Here is a 25,781-nt window from a genome sequence, read left to right on the forward strand (position 1 = left end):
TTCAATATTCCACATCTTTGCAACTCGTGTTATAAACCATCAACATCCTGCATGAAGCCAAAAGCTCTGCCTTCCTTCAGGGAAGCAGTATTTCACTTCAAGGAATCCCTTTGCTGATTCAATCTCCTTAAATCTGATGGAAAATGAATTGAGTTCTTGCAAGTCCTGCCAGAAGGGAGGTGTTTCGAGTCAGATAAACTGCGGCATGTAAGGAAGAGAGCTGATACTCTTACCAAGAGTAAGACTCATAGTGGTTCAGCACCTATTTGTCAAGAATACAAGTGACTTTAACATCTGGAAATATCAGAGGGAGACGGAGAGGAAGGATGTGCTTTCAAGTGATAGTGTCATAAAGTGTTTGTGGAGTTATATTGCGATGCTTTTTTTCTTTTTATGATGTGGGGGGAAAAAAGCAGAGCAAAATGGAGTCATGCCCAGGTTACTGCAGGCAAGAGAGAGCAAGTATAGTCCTGGAAGTAGCAGAGCAGAGTGCAGAGAGCGCCGAGTTGAACCTTTTACTCACTGAAGGATAATCGAAAAGAAAAATTCTCATTCATTGGCGCCTCCTCTTGCCTGCCAAGACCAGGGGAGTAAGTGAAGGTTTTGGCCTGCAGAGTGATTTCTTTGGAGGGAGGATCAGAAAATACCCTCTGCATCCTGTTGCATCAAACTGGGTCATGTGAAACGACTCTGTGTGTTTCATCAGCACCGAGTTCACGGAGAGGAGAGTCTGGCTTTACGTATGTGTTCTTCATACACTTGTTATCAATTGTGGTAAACCTCTGCTTTAACGTCCCAGCTTTAAATCCTCCACTCCTCCATCCTCCTTTGGTTGCTCTTCAGGTTCTCACATTACATCAGAGATTCAGCCCACTGATGGAGTGTCATGGGACACACTGATGGTGTCAGGCCTGATGTAGTAGTCACAATGAGTGCACTGTTCCGTCCGAGGTCCGGAGGGGAGAACCGGGTGGATCTGGCTCATCATTCACTGATAATGTTGCAAAAGGGCAGAACTCAAGTTTCATGTTAATACAAACTGGAACAGAGCAAAGTGTCCATGCAGGCTGGTCAGCTGAGGCTCAGATGTTACAAACTGTCTGCACCACGTTATTGTGGAGAGACGGCACAGATTGAGAATACAGTTCGGCTAATGCATTCCAGATTAACTCCAGCTCGTTCAGTCCTTTTATTGCCTTGTTCTACGGTTATTAGATTTATACAGAATGTTGACTCAGCAAGCTAACGTGCTTGGATTTAATTGTCATTTGACAGTCTGTTTAACTTTATAAATCATTTGAAGATGCATGCAAGGGGAGAAGCAAACACAGGAAATTATGCAAAGGCACACTCATTTATTCCGAGTCCTATTTAAATAATGTGTGATGTAATCGTCAGTGTCTAGTTTATATTTTTTTGTTTTTTTACTCATGCACTGTATTTGTGTGTCCACTGTCAGCAGACAGACATATGGTAATATCCAGCACCTTTGATATTATATTGCACAGTTAATCACCATTTCCCAGTTATGAATCCATAATACTTGTTTTTGTCATGATGTCAAAAAGCCTAAGACCACCAGTCAAAATACTTGTAATAATGTTTTTTCTCATTACAAATGATAATATAAACTTAACAATACGAGTGAAAAGTTGAATCTTTGAAAAATGTCCACGAATTTCTGAACAACTTTCTCTGGACCTCTAAAACCTGATGACTCATGTTATCCAGGCATGAGAAAGCGTCTTGTGATGTGCTTGGCTTTCTCAGTCTTCAGTGTTCAAAGGGGTTGAGGTCAGGTGACTGGAGAAGAAGTGCATGAAAGTCCGGACTCTTTGGTCGTCTTTGGCCCTCAAGTAGGCCCTCAAGTATGCTATCATTAAAGCTAATGGGGGAAATACCAAATACTAGGATATTCTGAAATTCAAATATATTAACCGTCACTTAGTAAGCTAGCTAGATCTCTACAGAGACAGTAAGTTCATAAAGTTTATTTCATTTGATAGATGTGCTACTGTCTTATAACTGTCTGCAAATCATGCCAGACTTAACTGGGACTAAGAAGAGGTAATAAAAGCAGATGGTGAAACACAGCTAATAAGATAGAATAGCCTCCTCCATTCAGTCCTTCTAAGGTCAGCACGGTCAGGACCACCACTGTTCAGCCGTACTAATTTGCCTGTGAAACTTGTTCCTCACCCTCAGGTGGGGCAAGTCTCCCCACTCCCTATGACAGTCCCTCCACTCTTTCATATCCCACCAGGAGCTTCTCGCCATTGAGGTCACTCTTCCGCCTGTTTCCTCCCCGCCTGGTAATCAGCCTCTCTGCCGTCTCTCAGTGGACGTTTACAGGGCTCTTGTGTCACTGAGATTCAGCACTAGGAGAAAGAGCTCGGACACAAAGTGCTGAGTGTTTTTCTGCCAAGTCATAAAGGGTGCAGTGCAACACTCTCCCTCACTGAAGAGATCCAGTTTTTTGGATCTCAGAGTGAGTCCTCAGCCCCAGGGGTGTTGGTGTGGGTTTGGCTGTAATAGGTCCCAACCCAGATGGCTCTTTTAACTCTTATACACACAGTTTAGAGGATGATTTTATTAACTGCACTGCATTAAACCATCAGTACAAACAGCGTCCAGCAAGGCTTAGCTGAGAGCGTTGGTGTCATCATTTTTAATGGAATTATGGCATGTTAGAGCCTATTTGTCTTGTATTGAAAAAAAAGATACTGTATGTGTCAGGAATGATTACAGATATTAACAGGCTTTAATTTTTTTTTTGCACCTTTGAATTATTAATTTATTTGTGTTTTTATGTATTTAGCCTCTCTAGCAGCAAGGCTCTAGGGATGGCCACGTCAGTCGGTTGGTCCACTACATTGGTCCAGACTGAAATATTTAGTGTTCACTACAAGACAACATCCACCCCCGCCACAGTCTGTTCACCCTGCTGCCATCTGGCGAAAGATACAGAAGTGTCCACTGCCGTACCGCCAGACTACACGGCAGCTTTTTTCCTCAGGCTGTGAGACTCCTCAATCAATGCTCAGCACTCCACTTTTTAAAATCAATTTTTTTTTTTCTTATGTGGCATTAAGTCACTTCAACCCACATGTTGTTCTACATCCCTGGTGTTGTAAAATCATTATTGCATTAACCTTTTTTTTAATATTGCCTGGTTTCAGAATCTCCCATTAGTTAAACCCAAGTCTTCGCTGTGTACCAACCTGCTCTTAATAGTGAAATCACCAGGTCAGGCCACAAAAAGAAAGCGAGGGCTTTTAAGAAAGCCAGGAACACTGTCCCACACGCAGATACCCCCGGCCTTTCCCTTCTTTTTGTGTGTCGCGGAGCTGACGCAGCCCATGCATGTCACATTGTGCCCACAACAAAAGCCCAGACCACACGCACCAAACGAAATTCATATTTAGAAAGGTCGTGATTGTGCTTGTGTGAATAGCCGGCTCCCCATACTAGCCCAGGGGCTTGTCAACCTTATTCCCCCTTTAACAACATAACACATTTGGACTGCTACAATACAATTTATGTCAGCTCTCTGGCTCCTCCACCCACTTACAGCAATAGGAGTGGAGGGATTACTCTTTCTGCATTTTTCAAGGCCGAGTCCAGACCCCACTGGTTCTTAGAAGAAATTGTTTTCATTACAGCTTCTCAAACAGTGCCCCGAGCCATTCTGTCAGAATGATAGGAGAAACTTGGTGGTATTGAAAACGAGACAAATTGGTTTCTGGCCTGAGGGGAAAAAGTATAATTAGCAGAGCTCAAACTCAGCTGCTTTCCTGAGAGCTTTCGTTTGCCGTAGTGTGCTTTTGCCATGTTGACCATGTACTCAAAGGGTGCAATCAATCTGTCTTGTGGCTGCTGTCAAAGCCAGACTCGCGCCATATTGTCCCGTCACTCAGTGTCCACCAGGTGTTGCCCTGTCTGATGGGCCTCTCAGTTTTCCAGGAGGCCTTGAGGTAAAAAGAGAAAAGGAGAGCCTAAAAGTAAATCTTGCAACCCCCCTTCTTTCCTTTCTACTCCTCCTCCTCCTCCTCCTCCTCCTCTGACTCAAACCCTGCTCTCATCCATGTTGCCTGAGCACTCTGAGTGAACCTTTCTAATGACGTTTCCTCCATCTGGGATCAAGGAAATCTCCGCTCTCTGTTGCTCTGATTGTTAATGACTCACCTTCATACAATAGGAATAGAAGTGCAGATGGTGCAGAATGATAGTTGATAAAAACTAGGCCCGTTCAGAAATACTCTGACTATATCCTCTGCTTCATTAACTGCTCAGCTGAAAAAAACACTTTTTTAAAATTTTTCTGACATACAGACTGGGACACTGCCACTAAGCTACTTATTAACAAGGTCCTGCTTTGAATAAGGCTTAAAATTGGATCCTAGATGCTTTGTCCTTGTCATTGTAGCAACTCTAGTCCGTTACATAAGTTTTTAACTCACTTTAAAGTCTTTGGCCACTTGGGTAACATGTTTTTTCATGAGTATGTATCCTGCAGAGCAACATTAGCATATATTTGGTGTCATTTTTCTGCCCACCTGAAGAATCTAACTCCAATACTCACCTGCCTTTTAGCTCTGTTTTGGTCTCAACCAGCTCCAAAGGGAAATATCTGTCTCTTTAGCTGCTAAATGCACCACCAGTTCATCGCTAACATCTTTTTTTTGCTTGTTTTTGGCTTGAGTAGGTTGCATTAATGAGACAGGTGACTTCATCACAACAAGTGGCCACTTTCACATTAAATGTAGTCACTTGATTCATTGTTATTATAAAAAAATATTTGTTAATACTGCCACTGCTTTCCAGCTGTTGTATGTAGTCATGTGTCTTTCAGGCCTTGTGGCATTTATGGGTGGACTGTTTAATATTGGTAATCATCTCCAGGGTTTACTGACTTGGACGTGCAGAAAAAAGTTAGAATGAACTCAATGAGAAGTACCAGTTCACCATTGTATTTAAAAATAGCATGCTCAGTCAAACACTTGGCCACTCTGTGCGAGGGAAGGGTGGTGAAAGCTTTGGTTTCTTAAGTGGTTTTCCTCATGCAGATTTCCACAGCTCATTCAGGACTCAATGCTTTTGTTTCCCCTGCTAATCCAGGAAACACAGAGAGAGGGAAGAAAACCAGGGGAAAAACACATACAGTGGAGAGCGGGAGAGGAGAAAGAGGGTTGGGATTCCATTGGGTGGATTGGAGAGGATTTTGTCCTTTAAATAGAAGCACCTGTTCATCTGGGATTAGTAGGAAGCAGAGCTCTATTTTGGTTCAGTCGGGATTCTTGCCAGTCACGCCCTGGGTCCTAATGGGTGCCTGGGTGTGAAGCAGATTCCTGGTGCTCTCATTTGGGGTTGTGGTGTATGAGAGCTTGCTATCTGGGTTGAAACCAGGACACTCCTGGTGCAGATGCTTGGACCAACTGGTGGAAGCTCTTTCCTCTCTCAGAAAATGCAGTAAAGATGCCTCTGAGTAAAACACTTGCGTATCACTGGTTAACAGCAGAAGTACTGATCACTTCCCAGATGCAAATGCTTACATAACAGTGTTAATTACAAGTGCAACAGTGCTGAAAAAAGCATGCATAATCTGGATGAAGGCAGGTTAAATTAAGGGATGTGACTGGCCTTACAGGCAAGGTGTTGTGATAATGAGGCAGGTCAAATTGGCAGGGAAGGTGTTAGTTAGTGCAGATCACACATTAGAAGAGGTGACAGTGAGGTCAAATGTGTTGTAAACACTGTCATGAGCATAATTGTGCTTAAAGGTGATATACTGTATGTAAGGCCATCTGTCAAAATCATACCACAACAAATCAGCCTATCACCAGAAAGTTGGGGCGTTTACTCCATCATGTCTATTTCTATCCTTTATTTCTTTGCTGCTGAACATGGTTTCTTGCCCTCTGAGCAGCTCTACTTCTTCATCCTGTCATGTTGGACTGAGTGCAGATTGGATGCTTCAGTGACTCGCTATTGCTTCTCGAGGTATATAATGGTCTTAGGAAACAGGATGGGCCAGCTCTAGCTAGTTAGCATGCTAACTTCACTAGATATCTCACAACACAATACATAAACGTCTTTGACATATTGTCAAAATTCTGTTGATAATGGCCGCGTTTCCCAGATTCGATCGTTCTTAAGGACTTAAGAAGGCTCTTAAGAAGGGTTCGGCTAAGAAGGAGCGCTAAGATGCGGGTGTTTCCCAGATGCGTTCTTAACTGCCTTCTTAGGAGAACCTTAAGATCCAGCCAAAGAAGCTCCTTAAGAAGCTCTTAGTGGGAGCTGTCCACCGCGCTGCTGCTGTGCTGAATCAATCGATGCCAGGCAGATCGATCACCCACCTCTTTATCAGCGCATAAGTGCGTGTGTGTGTGCGCGCGCTGTCAGACCGGGCTGTCCAGGCAAAGAGATCCAACGGCCGTATGATCTCCGCACGGGGCAGCCGGTACTTTGCCTGGACAGCCCGGTCTGACAGCACGTCCAGTGGGGAGAAGTGCTGACGCACGTATGCATTTATGTAAACCGTCTGGCTTCGCGCACGGCGACGCTGTTGGTTCGCAGCGAGAATGTGCTGTATTGCAGCCATGGTTTCTCACACGCGCGGACTTTGGCAACGCAGAGTAGCAGGGGAAGCCTCTCTGGATGAGGTTCAGCTGAGTTTAATACATCTGTTCCCTTGATATCTGTGAAATGCCACAGGGTTGTTGTTTTTTTTATGCGTAGTACTATAAACTCATATATGCAGATGTTGCGGAAAAGTTAAACGTGTAATTCAATAAAAAGGTTTTTTTTCATCTACCATTTTCTTATTTTTTTTTCTTGCGCCAGTGGTCCGCAGCTATGAGCGCATTTCAACACTGAGCATTGTTTTATTATTTCGCAAAGTGGAGGATATAAATTTCCCTGACGCGCTTGATCACTGAGCATTTGGTCGCTAAGAAGGCTGTTAAGAGTGGGTCAGCTCGATCTTACATTTCCTTCTTAGTGAAAGATCTTCTTAAGCTAAGAGCGACTCTGGGAAACGCATCCTTCTTTCACAGCGTTCTTAAGAGCGCTCCTAAGAAGATCTTAGCACTTAAGAGCTTCTTAACGAATCTGGGAAACGCGGCCAATATCAGTACATTTTTGAATGTTTTAAACTAAAATTTGTGCATATAGCTCCTTTTAAAGGTGCAATATGTAAGAATTTAAGTTGAAAACATGAAATAATTATCTAAAATGATCAACATGATGTGTAGACATAACAGTTTTGACATTACGACGCCTATGTATTGTGTTGCAGAGATATCTACTAAAGTTGGCATGCTAACCAGCTAGCCCCAGCCCATGCCAGTCCAAAGGTCCTGTGCTAGCAGTGTAAACACTAACACATCCCTGGTAATCCAAGCTCCTAGATGTTCTGCTAGCTGAGCTAACTAGCTAATGGTAGCTACAGTAAGCAGCTGTTAGTAGTTATGCTTGTGATATGCTGCACCAGTTTGTTTAGAGTAGGATTCGACAGAATGCCCATTCTTACATAATGCACTTTATAAAGTCACAACGGTGCATTTCATATGTATTACTTAGAGATTAGTTACATGCTTTTTTTTGCTCGTAGTTTATTTTATCGATCTTATTTGCTTTCTTGCTATTTGCTATTGGCTTATTTGCTTTCTTGCTGAGAGTTAGATGAGAAGTTTGATAACCTGACTCCGTCAAAAGGTAACACAATCCGCCTACCAGCACCTGTTAAGCAGACTAATTAAAACGTTATGATAAATTTAATTGATACAACATTGATGAACATTTTACGTTTTAGCTGGGACCAGTGCAAAACGTCAAACTATTCCTTTAAGCCAATGAGGAAGTCAGTTTTTCATTTTCCCCCCATTGTTCGTCTCACTGATGACTTTGAGCTTCCACCTTTCACCCAGAGGGGCTTCCTCACTTCTGCTCATCAAGGCCTCCTGCCTTTAGGCCAAAAAGGGATTTTCTGGTTTAAGTATTATCTGGAAAAGATGACGGCAAGTGGAAAAAACTTCCTTCAGAGCCCTGATAAAAGGATGCACATGTGCACTCAGCCATACAGCTCAGCAGTTCTTCTATGGAGTCAGGGACGCATTTGGATTCGCAACACGCACAGCACAGCATGTGGACACATGACAACCATGAAATATGGCTTGTGTTCTCAATGCACTCACACCTGCATTCAGGGCCGTCCTCTCGTGATTTGATTGTGCCTTTGTAAGTTGTTGAGCAGAATAACCTGAATATGTCGGTTTTCACCTGCAAATCACCAACACTGTGCTCAGATGGCAAAAGAGTGAAACAGCTTTTGTAAGCCAAAATTTTATACAACACGTCAAATGGATTTTGGCCTGTTTCTTTAAATATCTAGCTCTAATTGTTTTCAGAGTATTGGCTAGCCCCACCCAGCCTCCTCCAGGGGATTTTTTTTGGCTGCCTTCAAACAGACTAAATCACAGATGATTGTACTCCACCTATAATTGGGTCAGCATGTATATTTATAGACAGAATCTGTCTTTCCAAACACACTAAACACTGAGCAGAGCTAGTTGCACTAAATGGCCTGATTGTGCTCTAAGCAAACACCTACTATTATCAGTCTCTCTCATTAGCATCCTGTAAAACGACCACTTAGCGATTCACCCACAATAAAACATTCAGCTGTTGGAGCTGTTATCTAAACTGTAATGAAAGGATTAAAAGGACATCCAGTCAGTGTCGGTTTCTGTGTTAGTCTACATAGACGGTCTAGACAATCAATCTTTATTCTTCTCACCTTCTCCGGGTTGTACTCTCAGAGTAACAGGGGCTGATGCAGTGAAAGAGCGAAATACATTTATCGTAATAAAAGCCATCAGTCTTCATTCCAGCATGTCGCCAAGTTGCTACTCCCTGTGTTGAGCCTTCCAACAAAAGATATGCCCATGAATCACTTAACAATACAGTAATGAAATCCCACACCCTTAATGTGAATATGTTGTTATTGTAAAAGCCTGGCAGAGCAGCCCTGTAGTCCTCCTTATTGAATCAGCGGTGACCTGACATCAGCGTTTATCCCTGCATATGGTTCCAGCTAGGCTCCCGCTGCTCTGACTCTCCAGCTCTTGCCTGCCACAACTGCAGGGAAACAGACCTCAACGGCCCCCTAAGCGGATCAGACCTTACATATTGCTCCACAATTTCATTAAGGGTCACCATTCGCGGGGCTGTCAGCGCCATAATAAACTCCCCAGTGCAGCCGGAGCAGATGGCACGACCCGAGCGTCAAGGGAGAGGCATCCAGAGGAATCCCCTTAATAAGGGAAGTAGGCCAGCAGCAGGCGCTTTAGAAGATAACTCCTGCCTTTTCACGATATTCGCAAGATCCCTTGGTGTGTGAGTCAAGCCAGTGGAAACTGTAAATCTCAGCTTGGCTTTTCAGGGAGTCAGAGGGCAGCACTTTTCATTTTTCCTGGTCAAATTGCTGTATATCAATTTTAATAACTGAGCTTTCATCCAAGAAATTGTATTTTATTTGTATAAATATACATTTTGATCACATTGGACATTGACAATTTGTTTTTGGACATTTCGAAAACCCACTGTAGCTCAGTGGGTAGAGCAGGTGACCAGCGAACAGAAGGTTGCTGGTTCGAACCCTGGCTCCCCTGGGCGGGACTGAGCTACATGCCGAAGCATCCTTGAGCAAGATGCTGAACCCCGAAATTGCTCCTGATGTGCAGTTGGCACCCTGCGAGGCAACCTCTGCCATCAGAGGGCCCTGCGATGAGCTGGCGACTGTACCCTGGCCTTCACCCATTGTAAACTGGATTTGGCCCCAGTAGCCCCGCAACCCCTCCGAAAAGGGGGGATAAAAGCGGCAACACCCCGCGACCCAAACAGTAAGCAAGAAAATGAACGAACGAACATTTTGAAAAGTATTGTTTCTGCTCTGACTGAACAGTTAGTTGTTAGTTCATTAGAATATTTCCAATTGACCATTCACTAAGCCTCCGTTAGCCACTGCTGATCCACCCACCAAGGTTTCCATTCTAACATGTAGTTTACTCTGATATCAATGGCAGATTCACCTCTGAAAATTCTTTAGTAATTTTTTGAAATGGCAGACAAAGACCAAATTAGTCTTCTCAATTCTGGCTAGCCTCAATCAGTTTTGCCATCTGAAATGACTGCCGTAGCTGTAGCTAGCTAATTAAGCTAGTTTTACTTCCCTGAGTTGGTTGTAAATGTCCAAATTAAGAATTTTTCCAGCTGACCCTTTTTTAAAAAGAGAACCCTGTAGGCAGGGGTCCCCAAGGACCAGGATTGAAGAATGCTGGGATCTCTTTAAGCATCTGGAGAACAAGATTTGTAGGCCAGGGCGTCTCTGCAGCACTACAGTATTTCATTATAACGCTGTTTGACAAACATTTGACATATTGTCAAAACATTGCAGCTTCTGCGATTTGGATATTGCACATCCAGCCGATAAGAACTTTAACCCATTCCTTACACTTGTGCTTTTGTGCTTTGGGTTTTTAAAAAAGCTCAAAATCAAAGACTCCATTCTTTGTACTGAGTTGTCACTTGCGCCGCCCCATACTCACTGCTCAGTGCTCAGGCTTGTGGAGAAGACCTGCTATGGTTTGTTATTGTTGCTGCTGTAAGCTGTGATTTGACAGTCCTAGCAAACACTCAATTACATTTTTTTGCACCCACAGTGATTTGTCTCTTGTTGTCTAAATGTAACCAGAATTTGTCAGATCAGGCATATTGACATTTGGCTTTTCAACCATTTAACTCCCCAAATCACCTCATCTCTCACAGATGGAATAATCAATTGTGATACAACCCGCTTTCCCTGTCTGTGTCACCCTTTACATTGCCACGGGGCACATTTTTAGCGCAACCTTTTCTAAATGCCACCCATCAGTCTTATGTTTCAGTCAGCAGGTTTATAAACGCGCCTTTGGAAAGAATGGGTGCTCAATTGAGTCTGGATTACAGAAGGAGCTCTTTATTTGGGTGGTGGGGCCTGGATGCTGTAACTGTCCCTCCGAGAGCTTAACGTCAGCGACCTATATTTACATCTGTCCACTGGCAACAAGTTTGCCAACTAAGCAAGGCTCACTGAGCAGTGGCGTGTGAATTGGCACTTGATGTGAAAGAACATATTGATGCTCTCCGTAAAACGCTAACACTGCTGTAACATCAATTATGCAACTGCTCAGTGATTGCGTGAATGTGCCCAGTCATGTATGTGCCGTCATGCCGCTCTGTGCTCTGACTTGCTGTACGCTGGAGCTGAAGGGCTTGCATTGAAGACAGGTCAACCCAGTTTATTGACCCGCCCACCCTCTGTCTGTCCCGCTCTTTGTCCCCGAGTTCCCAGAGAACACTGGTGGGATTCTGCCCAGTGCTACCAGTCTCTGTCGCTAAAAGGAATCATTGTCTTGTCTTGTTGCAGCTCTGTAAATCAATGGGACTCTTTGTTCCCTCTGCGGCATGTAGGACGTGAAGCCCCGGCCCGTAATGACGTGTCATGATTGCGGCCTGCTGAGCGTAGACGCGGCAGATCATATTCACGTGTCTCCTGTGCTTTTTAGAAAGGTTGCGAAAGGAACAGCAGATTGTCACATTTCATCCCAAACCCGGGAGTTATCCAAACAGAGAAGGAACAGGAAACCGTCTTATCACAGAGCTGCCATGCTCCATCTCCTCCGAGGTTTCCCATCCCACTTTTTCTCTCTCTCTGCGCCTCTGTGAATGAGTGTGCCTGCTCTCCTGTGTCACGTGTGCTCATCCATTTGTACTGTACATATGCCCTTGTGTGTTTTTGCATATATGAGTATATTTGCATGCAAGTATGCGTACTCTTGCATTTGAAAGAGTGTGTGTAGATATTCATAAAATATTCCCCCAAGCTGATATAGCTCACCTCTCTTGCTGGATTAAAAAAAAAAATGCCCCTGTTTGACAATATACAATTAAGATTCCTGCAGATGTGAAAGGGGCCACTGATGAGTTCCTTCAGGAGGAGAGAGGAGAGAGGGTTGGAGGAGGAGGCAGAGGAGGAGTGGAGGGGGGGCTCTTCAAGGAGGTTTAGTGAAAGCACCTGCATCAGCTCCGGCGCTCATGATGGATGAAGAGGAACAACTGAGAAAGAGAAGAGAAGAGGGGAGGGGGACGGAGCACGTTTGAGCTCAAATTGAAGGACAACTTGGCCGGCTGAAAATACCTCACTTCAGCCCGTTCAGCATACACACCAATGCAGCGCAGACACAAAGAAACCAGGAACGGGGTTAATTCATGTTAAATCCATGCAATTCGGGAATGAAATTCTTTTGAAAGGTCCCAAGATGATTTTTTTTTTCTTGCCCTGAAAAGCTTCTCAAATCCAACGACGCTCTAATTCAATTCTCCTGGTTAAACCCCTGAAACTCTGTTGTGACTCAATTTACATTTTTTTCACTGGAGTGAATATAAAGTTGGTGCTTACATTCTGACATCAATAAATCATTACCACTTTAATGTTTGCACGTAGAAAGGAAGAAAGAAACAGATTGGCAGCCTATGCGGAGTCTTAACTGGATTTTGTGTGGCATGCCAGCTGGCTGGGTTTGTTGGGAAATGTGCTTTATAGCACAAATGATCATCACTGGTACAAAACAGGATTAGGAGGTAGTGTTTGTTGATAGTGGTAATTGGTCAGTTGTAGAGATGTTGTAGGAAGATTATGTTACCGATGGACCCCCACCCTTGTTTTCACTAAGCTTAACTAAGCTATGCTAAGCTAAACTAATGATCTCTTAGCTGTAGCTTCATGTTTAAAGGGTAACTCTAACAATTTTACACATTAAAGTGTGTTTACAGGTCTTGGGGAGTACTGCTGCATATGTGAGGAAAGTAGTATAAAGCTTTTTGTGCCTCCAGAGGAAGCTGCGTGTAGTCTGATAAATTCCCTCCAGTGATGTCACTCATTGGCCAGACATTAGTTTGAACCAAGAGCGCACAGGTAAACAAAACAATTATATACATGTTCACAAATGCCACAACTAGCACCTTCTCAATCAAATACACACATGGACTCCTACGCTAACCATATCTATTTTTGACCTACAATGGTGGACATCATATCAAGACTCAAATGAAAGCACATCTGGACATCAGTGGTGGGGAGAGCAAGTCTGGTCTCAGGCCTAGTCTGTCATAATACATCCAGGCATGTGGGCTGCCGTGGACCACCACACCACAGAAACCTCCCTTCAAAGTCTGAGGCCATGCACTACACATGAAACACATGCACCATACTGTAAATGAAAAAAAAAGGGGAAAAAAAGTTGACGACGCTTTGAAAATCCTGTGAGGCAGCAGTGTTTCATCCAGTTTCCTGAACAAAGGCTTCTTGTGCCTTTTTGAAACTATATAAAGCCACGTGTTGGTTTAATTTAAACCAAAGTTGCATATTTTAAGCATTCACCTTGCACGCAGATACATTTTGGGGGCATATTTAAATCCAAAGAAAAAACATATGCAAAGAGAAATCCCTTTGTGTTTGTATTTCAATATCAAAGTTGTAATACTCAGCAAATTGTTTGTCCGTATTGTGCAGCAACACTGCCCCAAACTCCCTCACAGTGCACCAGGGCGTTTTAAGCTATATGTATAGATTCAATCTGACTGTGTATTCAATCTCTTCCCACATCTGTCAGCAGATGCATTGGAATGGAAAGCACAGCATTATGAGACACATATGGACAATCACTTAGGATTAAGAATTTCATATTCCAACGCTGGCTCTGAATAACCCGTAGCATTGTCTGTGGGGGAAGTCCAAAAATGACATTTCACCATGATGTCAAATCTGTTAGAGGTGAGTGGAAGGACAAATCACTCCAAATGAAATAGGTGTTAAGCCTGGAGATTGGGTTTGACTGAGCACATGTTGGAGCAGAAAGAAAGCTATCAGTTCTAGCCAGCGCATGTTTGTGTGTGGGAGGAATGATCCGAGTTTACTATTAATCAACTCACTATCTGGGTGTATTTGACTTACTGCTGCAGTTGAACTGAAGTTGATGATATTATCTTAGTTTACTGTGAGGCAGGACTTGACTGATGTTTAACTGCCCCCCCTGCTACTAAAGCAAGCTTGTAGATCTTTCCCCCTGTATGCATTTATAAGGCGAGGTGCCAGGTGTGAAAACATATATTCCACTCGAAACATTATATTTAACAAAAACAGGGCGCATGTAGACTGTGATTTGGCTTTAAATTGCCACAAACAGTGCTGTTGGATTTGCTGAGTATGACATACACTGACATTTTTACAGCAAAACACTTGCTACTCATTGTTTCACCTTGAGTCTCTGGCTTTAACATATTAAGACATAATTGTCAAAAGAATAGTTTGGCTAAATGTTGATGCTTCAAGGATAAGACAAGGGTACAATTTCCTGTCATACACTGTTTACAAGAAGATGCTTAGCCAACCAGATGGTGTAATTTGCTTAGTAGCCAGTTGATTATGTTTAAACACAAGCACAGGTTTAATCAGTAATGAAATTTAAAGACTGCACATAAGCTATTAAACTGTTATTACACAAACTTCTAAATCTTTTTCCAGTGATGCCTCAACATTGTGGATTTAGACCATGAATGCTAGGGGGGACTTCTTACATTAGACAATAGCAGAGAAAGCCATATAAGGCTTTGTTTCTTTTTGTGCATCTACACACTCCTCTGCAGGATGATTCACAAAACCTTCACTGACTCCTGCTATCTGACTTGACACTTTGGCTGTAAGGGCGGAGGAATATGTGTGGACATCTCCCCTTATTTTATTATACCACTCGAGTCTTGTGCCATCCATCTCTGCCAACCTCTGTACCAGCCAGCGCCTGTGTGTGTGTACATTAAACTGATTGATGAACAGTTCATTAGGCTGATGGGCTCTGCAGGGGCCAACAAGTATCCGGCAACATCAAGTGGATTTAAAATATAACCAGATTTCGCCGTGGCTTGACGCCGACTGCGTCAGCACTTTAGCGTGACTCTGCAGCTTTTGTGATAGATTTTCTGCTGTGAGGAGACTTTTCCGACTGTGAAATAATTGCTATTTGTCACAAACGTAGCTGAGGTTTGTTTACATAAGTGGCTGCCATTGTGCTACACATTTTATGGGTTAGTTGTGTGATTAAGTGGATTAGCAGGAAGGACATGCCTGAGCTGTGAAAACGACGCTGTTTGCCCATCCCATTTAATCAGTGATTTTTGGAAAGCAGGTTGAGTGTTGTACTGTAAATATCACCAGGACCAGAAGGCAGGCAAGCAGCTGATGCACCAGTAACTGCCAACAGTGCCTGCAGAGACACAACATGACTGGACATAGCATGGTATGGCCCTAAAAACCCTTTGTCAATCCCAAATCACAAGACAGGCCTTCTACACACTGTGCTGCTCCCTCTATCTGTGTCTTTAAGTTAAAACCTGGTGTGACTGCATGTGTTTGTGCTTTCACGTGCATTAAACTCTCCAAATATCTCCACGCTGTGTCTGCTCCACACTGAGAGGACTGCTTTGTTCTGTAGAGGGGAGAGCAGCTTGTGTGTGTTTGTGTGCTCGTCCAGCCCCAGCTCAACCTTGGCTTCCTGCAGGAAGTGAGAAGAGAATTGGACTGACCTCACTGGTGTGGATGGAGGCAGCTTGCAGATGGCGCTTGCAGATAAATAGGCATAACAGTCATAACTGTGTTGGAGGGAGCATGGTGGGGCGGGTGCTCGATGGTGGAGGGTCATTGTGCATTATGGCACGGACATTAAGGTCAACGATTTGTCTCGCTTCTTTAAACTTGTTCAGGGCTCTGCATTTATCTTACTTTTACATACTGCCTCTGTGTGTGTGTGTGTGTGTGTGTGTGTGTGTGTGTGTGTGTGTGTGTGTATCTGTCTACCATCTGCTGTATTTCTGGAGTACCTCCTCAGGTTTCAACTAAGTTGCTCTTATCTCTGTTTTTCTTAGAACTGCTGAGTTCACCGGCTGGGTGCTGCCTGGTAGACATGATTTGGCATCACTTGCCCTTCGCCTTACCCTGAATCTACATTTAACAAAACAGACCAGCCTCTGTCAGATAGATGTGTTGGATTAGAAAAAGGGATTTAAATATAATTTAAATGTTCTTATTTTTTGGATTTGCTTATGTGTTATTTGATAACAGTTGCTTGGAGAGATCTTGTGACACGTTATTATGGATCCCACTGGTTTTCTTGGAAGATCCGCCTTGGTCTCCCTCTGATTGGTTTTACATGCCTGTACCAAACTGTAAGCTCATAGTGTAGCTGGTTGTTGTGTATCTGGTTATGTCAGTTTTTCTTGAGGTTCTATTGTCAGTGTCATTTCCCAGGTAAACATACCGACCTCCTTCCCTCTGGTTGTCCAGCAGACTACCGGGGCCACAGAAATCTCTTTTAAGATTTATTCAGTTTTTCAACTGGAAGAAGGCACCTGTCAGTTGAACTTGCATACTTTCTCACCTTCTCCCTTCGAAAAACTTGTTGGATGTATATTGCACAGAGTACCAGGACCACAAAGTTCTTGAGGCTTTTGTCATATAAACTAAAGATACAAGCCGATCAGAGGCGAGGTAGGGAGTGTTTCGGAGAAAGACAGTGGGATCCATAATAACACTGCGCTAGCATGTTCCTGGAGGGCTAGTGTTAGTGGTAAGCTTGCCAGCTGCACTAGTTTGGTAACTAGCCCTGCGAGTTGTCACTACATTTTCAGTCTTGGAGAACCTTTCTCAGGCTGATTCCATGAGAGTATTTTTGGAGTTGAATGCAACTCATTGTCCCATGTTGCATTTCCTGTACAACACTACTGTCCAGCGGCCAATTACCTCAAAACAGGCTGAAACAGACTGAACAACTCTGTCGCCTCTTTGCGTCATAACTCTTGAAGCTCTTGACAGTATCCACACATGCAGGCCGCTGTGCTCCGGGCTTAGAATTAGAGTGGCAAGGAATGTGACACAAGCCAAGCCAACTTCTCCGGGCATCGCTTTCCCTCCGAATATACCAGCCTGGCAACTGAGTGAGCCGCCCCAATGGTTGTCTGAAGCGAGGGGCGTCCATGTTAGCAGGATCCACGCACTCGTCCCTCCACAAAAGCCAATATTGGGTTTCATACGGATACTTATTTCAAACTGGCAGAGCTTAACATGCGCACACACAGAGGCAACAATTGGATCGGCTGGGTGGACTGTCCTTGCTCCTGTGGTCTAAATACTCACAGATATTTATTGTGCTTGTCTAGTTAAGCCTCAGTGTCTTTGGACCCATAAGCCTCATTTATTCCAACTGACCCATGGCACTGTACTGGTTTCCAGTTTCCCACAGGGGGCCTGAAAGACAGGCAGCACATGTGTCATCACCCCTTGGGGTGGGGGGTTACACTACACACCAGTCCATGCAACAAACTGTTTGTGAATGCATGCTGATGGGTGTGTTTGTTGTGCCAGTTCATAGACACATGTCACTGCAAACTGTTTTTCACCAGGAAAATGATTGGCATTTGTTTTATTGGATTATGAGAGCAGACGTTGTTGATGTTTTGGAGGTTTACAAGCCTGTGTCAGGCACTGTGGGAGAGTCTGTGTCTGTGTGGGTGAGATTTGTGCTTTTGCAGATTTTTGGGGGAATAAACGGGGAGATTAACAAAGCGTGTGTGTGTGTGTGTGTGTGTGTGTGTGTGTGTGTGTGTGTGTGTGTGTGTGTGTGTGTGTGTGTGTGTGTGTGTGTGTGTGTGTGTGTGTGTGTGTGTGTGTGTGTGTGTGTGTGCTGTCTCTTAACTCTACAGAGAAAGTGAGTAGGAGGATAAAGCGAAGAAAGGTGACGCTAACCTTCTCCCCTTGAAACATGCACTTACAAGCAAACACACTAATTCATTCTTCTCCCATATCAAAATATTTGTTTTATCAGCGAGATCCACTTTTGAAAATGTGACATCTGCTCCCACAAAATGCTCACCCACGTTAAGAGGAAGCTCTTCTGGGAAATTGAATGAAATGTTGTTATCCTAAATCAGATTATGTTCCAGTGAGTGTTACAAAAACAAACTCTTTCTCAGTTTTAGTTAGCTGACCATTTATCATGCATTTTTGAAGTGCAATTTTAGATATCAATGAATTTCTTGAGCTCAAATGTAGGTTATGTTATGCATCAGCTGTGAATATAGCTCTGGAACCAAACTGTTCATTTAAACATGAGCCTCATAGGTATGGAGCCAGACAGCGTTTGTAATAGTATCAGTGCTCACTGGGCTTATTTATAGTGAGATGTCATTTAGTGTGGTAAGCTGGTTAGACTACATTTGCGACCGAGGGGAAATCGAAATGTTTTTTCTCCATGGGACAGCTTTCCTGCTCTCCGCTTTCCACAGACGTAATAACGGGGGTATGAATATGTAAATTGCAAAAGGGCAGCGTTTAGGGGGCAAAGCGTTTTATTTGATTTCGAATGGACCTCTTATACAATTATGAGAATGGAAATGACATTGAGCTCTGAGCTGAAATGCAGATGGGTACAGCGTGCCCTGCAGCTGCACAGGTCCCTCCTCTGCGCTGTTGTCTTAGAGTGAAGTCAGCCGTTCCTCGAGGCTGTCTCCTCATCAACAAACAGAGCTGGGGTGGTGTGATTTTGTTTTTTCCCACTTCTCTAAAATTTGTATTTGCAAGTCTGCTCATGCATAATAAACATTCAACAAAATTTGAAAGTCCCTACACTTAAAATCAAAAATCTGTTTGGTCTGTTCTCGACACTAATGGGCTGTTTTCACACTCATCTGCTGAAGGTAGAAAGATTCTCTGTGCTCCCCATAAATCTGAGTTCAACATGTCTCAAATGTGAGGAATTTCTGCGTTTCTTTCTTTCTTTTTATAACATTGTAATTTGTTCTGAATTGCTTGTTTTGTCTGAACAAGCAAATTCGAAGACATCAGTTTGGACTGAACATGTGACGACCATTCACTATCTCCCAAGTTCACCCAAAAATGAAAATTCAGTCATTATCTATTTACCACCATGCTTCACAGCAAAACAGTGTTGCAGTATTCTCCTGAACAACTGAAGGTGATGGGGATTTGTTTAAAAATGATAATGAATTTTTATATGTTGGTGAGCTTGCCTTTTAAAGATTGAAGACCACACTTAAATGAAATATATACACCCAATGTGAATATACAACTCTGCCTAAAGATTGAGTTGTTGTGCAGTTGGTGGATGAAAAATATAAAAGAACCCGTCCCTAATGAATAACTTAGGGCTAGAGGAAATGGATTTCAGTCATGATATCCAGTCAATCTGTGCAGCTCTGACTCTGGTCTGACCTGCCTGCAACTGCTCTGCTCCACGCCTCCAGCAAACATCACCGCTGTCTGCACTGACAACCGGCCTGCTGCTGTGTGTGTGTGTTTGTGTGTGGAATACTAAATGCCGTGTGTGTGTGAATGCCGAGCCTCAGGGATGCGTTTGCGTCAGAGATCGGCAGCTCCCAGGGGAGTTTAGCAGCGAGTGATGCTGCCGTTCATGAATCCTTCGAGGAGTAAAATACAATCCCCCCCTCTTTTTAAATTTTTAAAAAAAAAATCTGAATGAAACGCTCTTCCTAGAGGGTGAAGAGACACCAGCCTTGCAACAGATTCTGGATCACTGGGTCTCAGCAGGCTGTCTGCAGGAGAACAGGCCTCCCATGTGTGTCCCACTGGGTTTGGTGTTAATGAACTAAACAATGGGATGGTGTTCTCACCGTGTGCTGAATACATTACTCTAAGTTTTCCCAGTGGCTCGGTAGCTTCATTTGCTGTTACAAGTGTCATTCACACTCACAAGCATTATAGTCTGATAAAGGCTTAATATCCGATCCTGATAATAGGTGATCCACTGTTCCACAGGGAAACATCATTCTCCTGTATTAAAATGTTGTTAGTCAAACTGCGCTGCCATGTTTCTGCGACACTGGAATTTGTTTCTTTTCATTTCATTTCTAATTCAAGTATAATAGCCTACTTCCTCTCCAATTATCTTTCAAAATCAAGTTAGCACTACTGTATTTGATATTAACTGTAACTTAATACCAGGCTGAAAAGCAGAGTGCACTGCCCAGTGTACTGACGGAGCCCAGAGTGCATTTCTACATCACTGCGAGATGAGAAGTTAAAGGATAAGTTCACCCATAAATGATATTCAGAAGTTATTTACTCACCCCCATGTCGATGGAAAGTAAGGTGAAGTTTCGTAGTCCATGAAACATTTCTGGAACTTCACAGCAAAATGGCGTTGCAGCATTCTCCTAAACAACTGAAGTAGACGGGGAACTTGTTTTAAACATTAAGAACAACTGAAAAATCTAAACATAAAATGGCTTCATGCAGTTCGTCCAGTGCAGAAGCCCTAAAATTGATTTGGAAAGATGTTATTTAGTGAAGTCTTCACTTTAGCTGCATGCAGCACGTCTGAAGTGGGTGCACAAGCTTGACCGCGTCTTCAGAAAATGGTCAAAATGTAGATCACTGTTCTCCAAGGTCTTGTTTTGTCCACAAGGAGTAAAAAACCCAGAAAATATTCACATTAGATTCCAAGACTCAATTCAAAAAAATAGTCAGAAATTAATTTAATAGTCTCGCCTTCGATCTGACACTTCAATTTCATAACAGAAAGCCTGCATTACAAACTGGGACTATAGAAGTAGCATTTAAGAGGAAGGTCTAATGAAATGATGTTAAAGGTTTCATCATGGGAAATGGAGGATCCACCTTTCTCAGAACTCGGCGCATACTACAGACTAAAAGTCAGAATATCTCCACCTGTGATGCAACAATTTTGACCTTTCTTTTTTTTCTCACTTTTGTGAGTTCCCCAGTTTTATGTAAGTGGAATACTAAATAGTCGGAGTGTGAATGAAAAATGTTGAATCTTATGTCACTGAGCAGCAGACCTGCATTCAGCTCCTGAATGAATCAAACTCATGTTGTGCATGTTAGTCCATCGTCATTATTCAGACAGACTGGCATCGGGTGAAAATGTCTAACTTAATGTCAGACTTAGAAAAGTACCCATCAGTGTCGCTGCCAAAAGGATTGAGTCATTTTTCTCTTTGATGGTTGCCCTCCACACACAAGCCCTCCCCCCCCACACCCTCCTCATCCTCCCAGAGCTACTAAAAGAACAGATAAGAGCTACTTCAAAGGCCCGGCTGCTTTTTCTGCTCTGATCCAAAAGCAAGCAAATGAAGGACAGGAAGATTTGAGTAGCCAAATAGCTTTCGGATGTGTAGCGAGCATGTAGACAGCTTTCAATGGTAGATGTGATTGATTATTGAAGTCCTATTTAAAGCTGCAACTGTGCCAACAGACCGATCCCCACCTTAAAAAACTCAAAGTTCGTCATCAAGCACCTAATTACGCCACGGAGCGTTTCCCCCCTCTAAAGGTTTTCCACAGCAGTGGGGATTAGAGGCTTCGTTTCAAGTGTTCCACACAGATTTTGTGTAATCAATGGACTCGAGCCTGTGTTTTTTAGGTTGAAGGGGCAATCAGCTGAGTTTTTAGGACAGGATTTGTGTCCAGCCTTTTTTTTTCTTTTGGAAAGACAGCAGGGTTATTATCCTCAGGAAGCTGGGGTGCTTTCCCCTTATCGTAATACCCACCTAGAGACACCCCTACTGCTGCAGTGACTGAGAAGGCAGATACCTTGGTCTCTTTTTTCATCCTAATGCTGGATGGAGCTAAGTGTGTGTTCGTGTCTTGTCATTGTGATTTATATGATTTCACTTCGTCCCAAGGGCAGATATCAGATGCAGCATCGTCGTCAACCACAAATGAGATTGGGGCCGCAAGAGTAAAAAGAGCCAAAAACAATAAGCTGGAAGACACTAAAATATTCTGTCGAGTTGAAGCGAACTGCAGTCAGGTGACGATTCTCCACGAGCAGCACCTTTAACATCATTCATAGTCACATGAGGCATTGTTACTAAATAAACAGTGATTAGTGCAGCTTTAAAAAGATACAGTTTTTGCTAACATCAATGCAAAAATGAGAATGTTGCGTTATTAGTGACATTTTCTTTCCCAGTAGGAATCACGAATCACATTGCCCTTGATCATTTCACAAATTCTCAGTTAATTATAATCAAACAATGTGAATCAAATTGAATATTTGACAACATCCTGTTTTATCATCCGTGTTTATATTATAAAAATAATCGGTGACTTAGAAAATTAAAATTCTGCAGTCACATTTTGCTGCAATTGCATTAAATCATGGAGCTTGTATCAGGTATTGAATCATAAGCTATCATGCCAACATAAGGCACTGAGACACCACCAAAACACACTGAGTCATATTTAGACAGGACAAAGTCCAAACTCTTTTCCACTTTAATGATGCTAATGTATGAAGCCAAAGCGAAAGCTGCTGTGTGGACGCTGTGGCCTTTGGTAGCAGTCTGCCTCATGTGATTGATCCGCCCGAGGTTAGTGAGGAGACAGTACTGTGTTGCTCTGTCAGCAAGCTGTGGATTATTCCTCTTTAATCCCTCAGTTTTACCTTGCTCCCTTCCCTTATTTCAGGCAGAGAGATATCTGATTTCCATTTCTTTTTTTCCTCAGCATGAAGTTTATCTTTACACCTCTGTCGAGACAGTGTGCTGGGCATGTTCCACGGGCTTTTGAGCTGGCGTTTTAAATGCCTGATTGGCTGGAGGGTGCCTGCTTTGTTACCTCTCCAGCTCCTGTTTGCAGGCATTTTAATTACCACAGAGAATTCAGGCCTTTCTACCGCTTTGGCCAGCCTCAGGACTTTAAGCAAGGACACGACCAAACTCATTACATTACTGTACTTTTGGCAGCGAAAGCTCCTTCAGCTTAATAAACTTGGCCGAACTTTTCTGACAAGCTGGAGGCTGTTCTGCCTCAGTTGAGGTATCGTGGTTACACAAGCAGCAGAAGTGGCTTCTAAACAGTGTTGATAAGCGCTCTGTGGTTATTTGTTACTCCTACACAATTAACCAGTGTCTGTGGCCTTAATCTGGCTTTTTCTCAGTCACATTTTCCTCCCACACTGTCTGCTCCCAGGATCCTAAGATGGTGGCTGTCAGCTGCACTCCTCTTTTTTCCTCCTCTCTGATTCGAATGTATCACAATGTGGGCAAAATACATGAACCTTTGACAGGCGAGTAAATTGGGATTTTGTAAGATGGTGGAGCTGTGGGCTGTTGCTTTTCTTTGATCAATTATTAAGCGTTTGTTCCTTGTCTACTTGATGACACGGATGGTACTACTCACTACTGTCCCCCTGCGTGAATGCTGATTCTGCTGAAATGTACTTGGTATGGGTTGTAATCTAGGAAGTGGGAAAATGTGCCATAAAATAGGTGACTGAAACTGTGTTAAGAGCATTAATGGCACCAAAACTTAAATTACCAAAACTTTTAGTTGGTGAAAGAATCTTTTCTTAATTTTAGTGGAAATTCATCCTCCTCTGGGCACCTCTGTACAAAATTTCACAGCAATCCATCCAACGGTTGTTGAGATACTTGACTAAAGTATTGGATCTACATTGCGCAACACAGCTATTTAAAAAAAAAAATGTTTAAAAGTCAGATAAGATAATTATAGGCTCATTGCATCCACCAACAGTATTATTTCATAATTAGAACACTTAGCATGTGATTTCCTGGTGATTGCCTAATTAAAATAAATTGTATTTCTGCCTCTAATTAGTTTATTATACGCTTGTACATGTAATGGTACTGATTATATGTGAGCTACTTTTTCAAGTGATGTGAATGACGTCTGCTGTAATCGGCTCCAGCAGTGATATCCAGTGATATCTTGGAAGAATGAATCAATCAAGCCCACAACAGCCGTCACAAATCTGTGGACCAGTGTAGACTGGTTCTGAGAGGCCACCTCACCCCCGTTAGCGCCTCTCTATTCTCTGTCAGTGGCTTGCTTCAGCTGCGGCTCTGAATAATTCAACAAAGAAAAAGAGGACTGGCAGAGCAGGAGATATGGATTGAAGATGATCTCGTGCACGAGGACGCGGAAATTGACTTTTTGACGTCAGAATAAGCTGGAGAAGCGAGCTTCAATGTGTAAGACTGTAAATTACATGTGCAAGTGGGCTCAGGAATGAGAGCTGGAGAGTGTGACGGAGGGTCTCTCTTTGTAACCCCTTCCTCCCTCGTTTGCAAGATACTGTTTTTTCATAAATTCTGACCTGCAGGATCTCTGCAGTGTGTCTGACAGGAGGTAGTAACACATCTTCATTCTGACAGTGTTTCATTTAAAGAGAGATCGCACAAACAGTTGGCTTGAATGATGGCACCCTAGGAGGCACACAGTGTCTTGACATTTGAATCCAGGTGATTGAGCAGGTCTGTGTGGGTGTCGCCACAGTTGAATATTTCACAGCGCTGAGTTATGACTTGCAGGCAGTGGAGAAGGTCAGTGCTGATGCAATATGTGGGTGAAATTTAAAGGAGGTTCTCCATTGATAACCTCTGTGACTGCCTGTTTTACCAGCACAGGTGTTTACGAATTGGCAGTGTGTATGTACATGGCATCATAATCATCTTTCAGTCAATCATCTTTCATACTGTGGTATACCTTGAAAACAGTATATTGTTGCAACCCTAGCTGGTTGGTCAGTCATTGGTCAGTCTGTTGGTCCATCACTTACAGGATGGATTGTCATGAAATGTGTGCAGATATTCATGGCCCTTTTTAGATAATGAATCCTACTGACTTTTACATCTTCCCCACCTTGAGGTTGATATTTGTGGGTTTTAAGTGAAATGTCTCATTAACTATTGGATGGATTGCCATTAAATTTGGCACACATGTTCATGTCCTCCTCAGGATGAATAGAATCAATTTAATGATATCTTAAAGTGGCTCGATTGTAACAATGTGTAGCAATTTACAAGCATTACTCACTTTATTATTTGCCATATGTGAGCGGATCTTGACGTGTCGCGGAAAATCAGACTTTCCCCATCTCTCTCGGTTGTCTCTACAAGCCTGTGGATGATTTGTTGAGGTAGTTTAATGCTGCTGGACTGTGGATTTCTTTTTCAAGGACTCGGGTCTGATTTTCCACAACGGTCCAAAGGATCGGACTTGATGCACGTTGTCGAGTGCCTTGTCTTAGGCCTCTCATCAGAGAGCAACAGTAGCTAACATTGGTTTAGAAATGGCGTTTGCTTACTTAAATTACAACTGGCTTCCAGCACAACACAGAAGTTCCACAGAGCCCCTTTAATTTTTCATCAAGTTTATCAGACAATGGCCAAATGACTGTAAAACATTCCCAACAGTCTCAGCTGTGTTTGAGAAGTAGCTTGTGTTACTGAGTGGAGTTTGGCCAAGAAACAAAACAATTTAACAGTGCACAACTTCTACTATCGTAAAATCAATTCACTTCAGCTTAGCTTACATAGTCAGATGGGCTGTGACCTGATGCTATCTTTTTATTCTCTAACCTGAACACCATGCAGGAGGAGGAAGCACATGAAGAAAATACTCATCCTGGAGTCAAATTTATTATCTTTATTTTATGAAACAGCAGGCGTTTTTTTTTTTTTTTTTAAGCAGATAATTCTAAAGAAGCCTCTCAGGCTAAAGATCAGCTATTCAGTTAATTCATTTCACAGTTATCCTGGTTATTTACAAAGAATTACTGCACTGTAAAGATTATTGGTTCAAGTTGGTTCAAGTTCTGGCATCCACT

The 25,781-nt window shown here is 42.9% G+C and overlaps 1 protein-coding gene across 1 annotated transcript in view; it reads left to right on the plus strand.

Annotated features, from left to right (window-relative positions):
* The window catches only part of zdhhc8b (zDHHC palmitoyltransferase 8b), a 68,360-nt gene that overhangs the window by 26,883 nt on the left and 15,696 nt on the right, over nucleotides 1–25,781 (plus strand). The gene's annotated exons all lie outside the window — the stretch shown is intronic.

Source organism: Pagrus pagrus (genome assembly GCF_965226575.1).
Source record: "Pagrus pagrus genome assembly, chromosome: 8".
Classification (NCBI taxonomy): Eukaryota; Metazoa; Chordata; class Actinopteri; order Spariformes; family Sparidae; genus Pagrus; species Pagrus pagrus.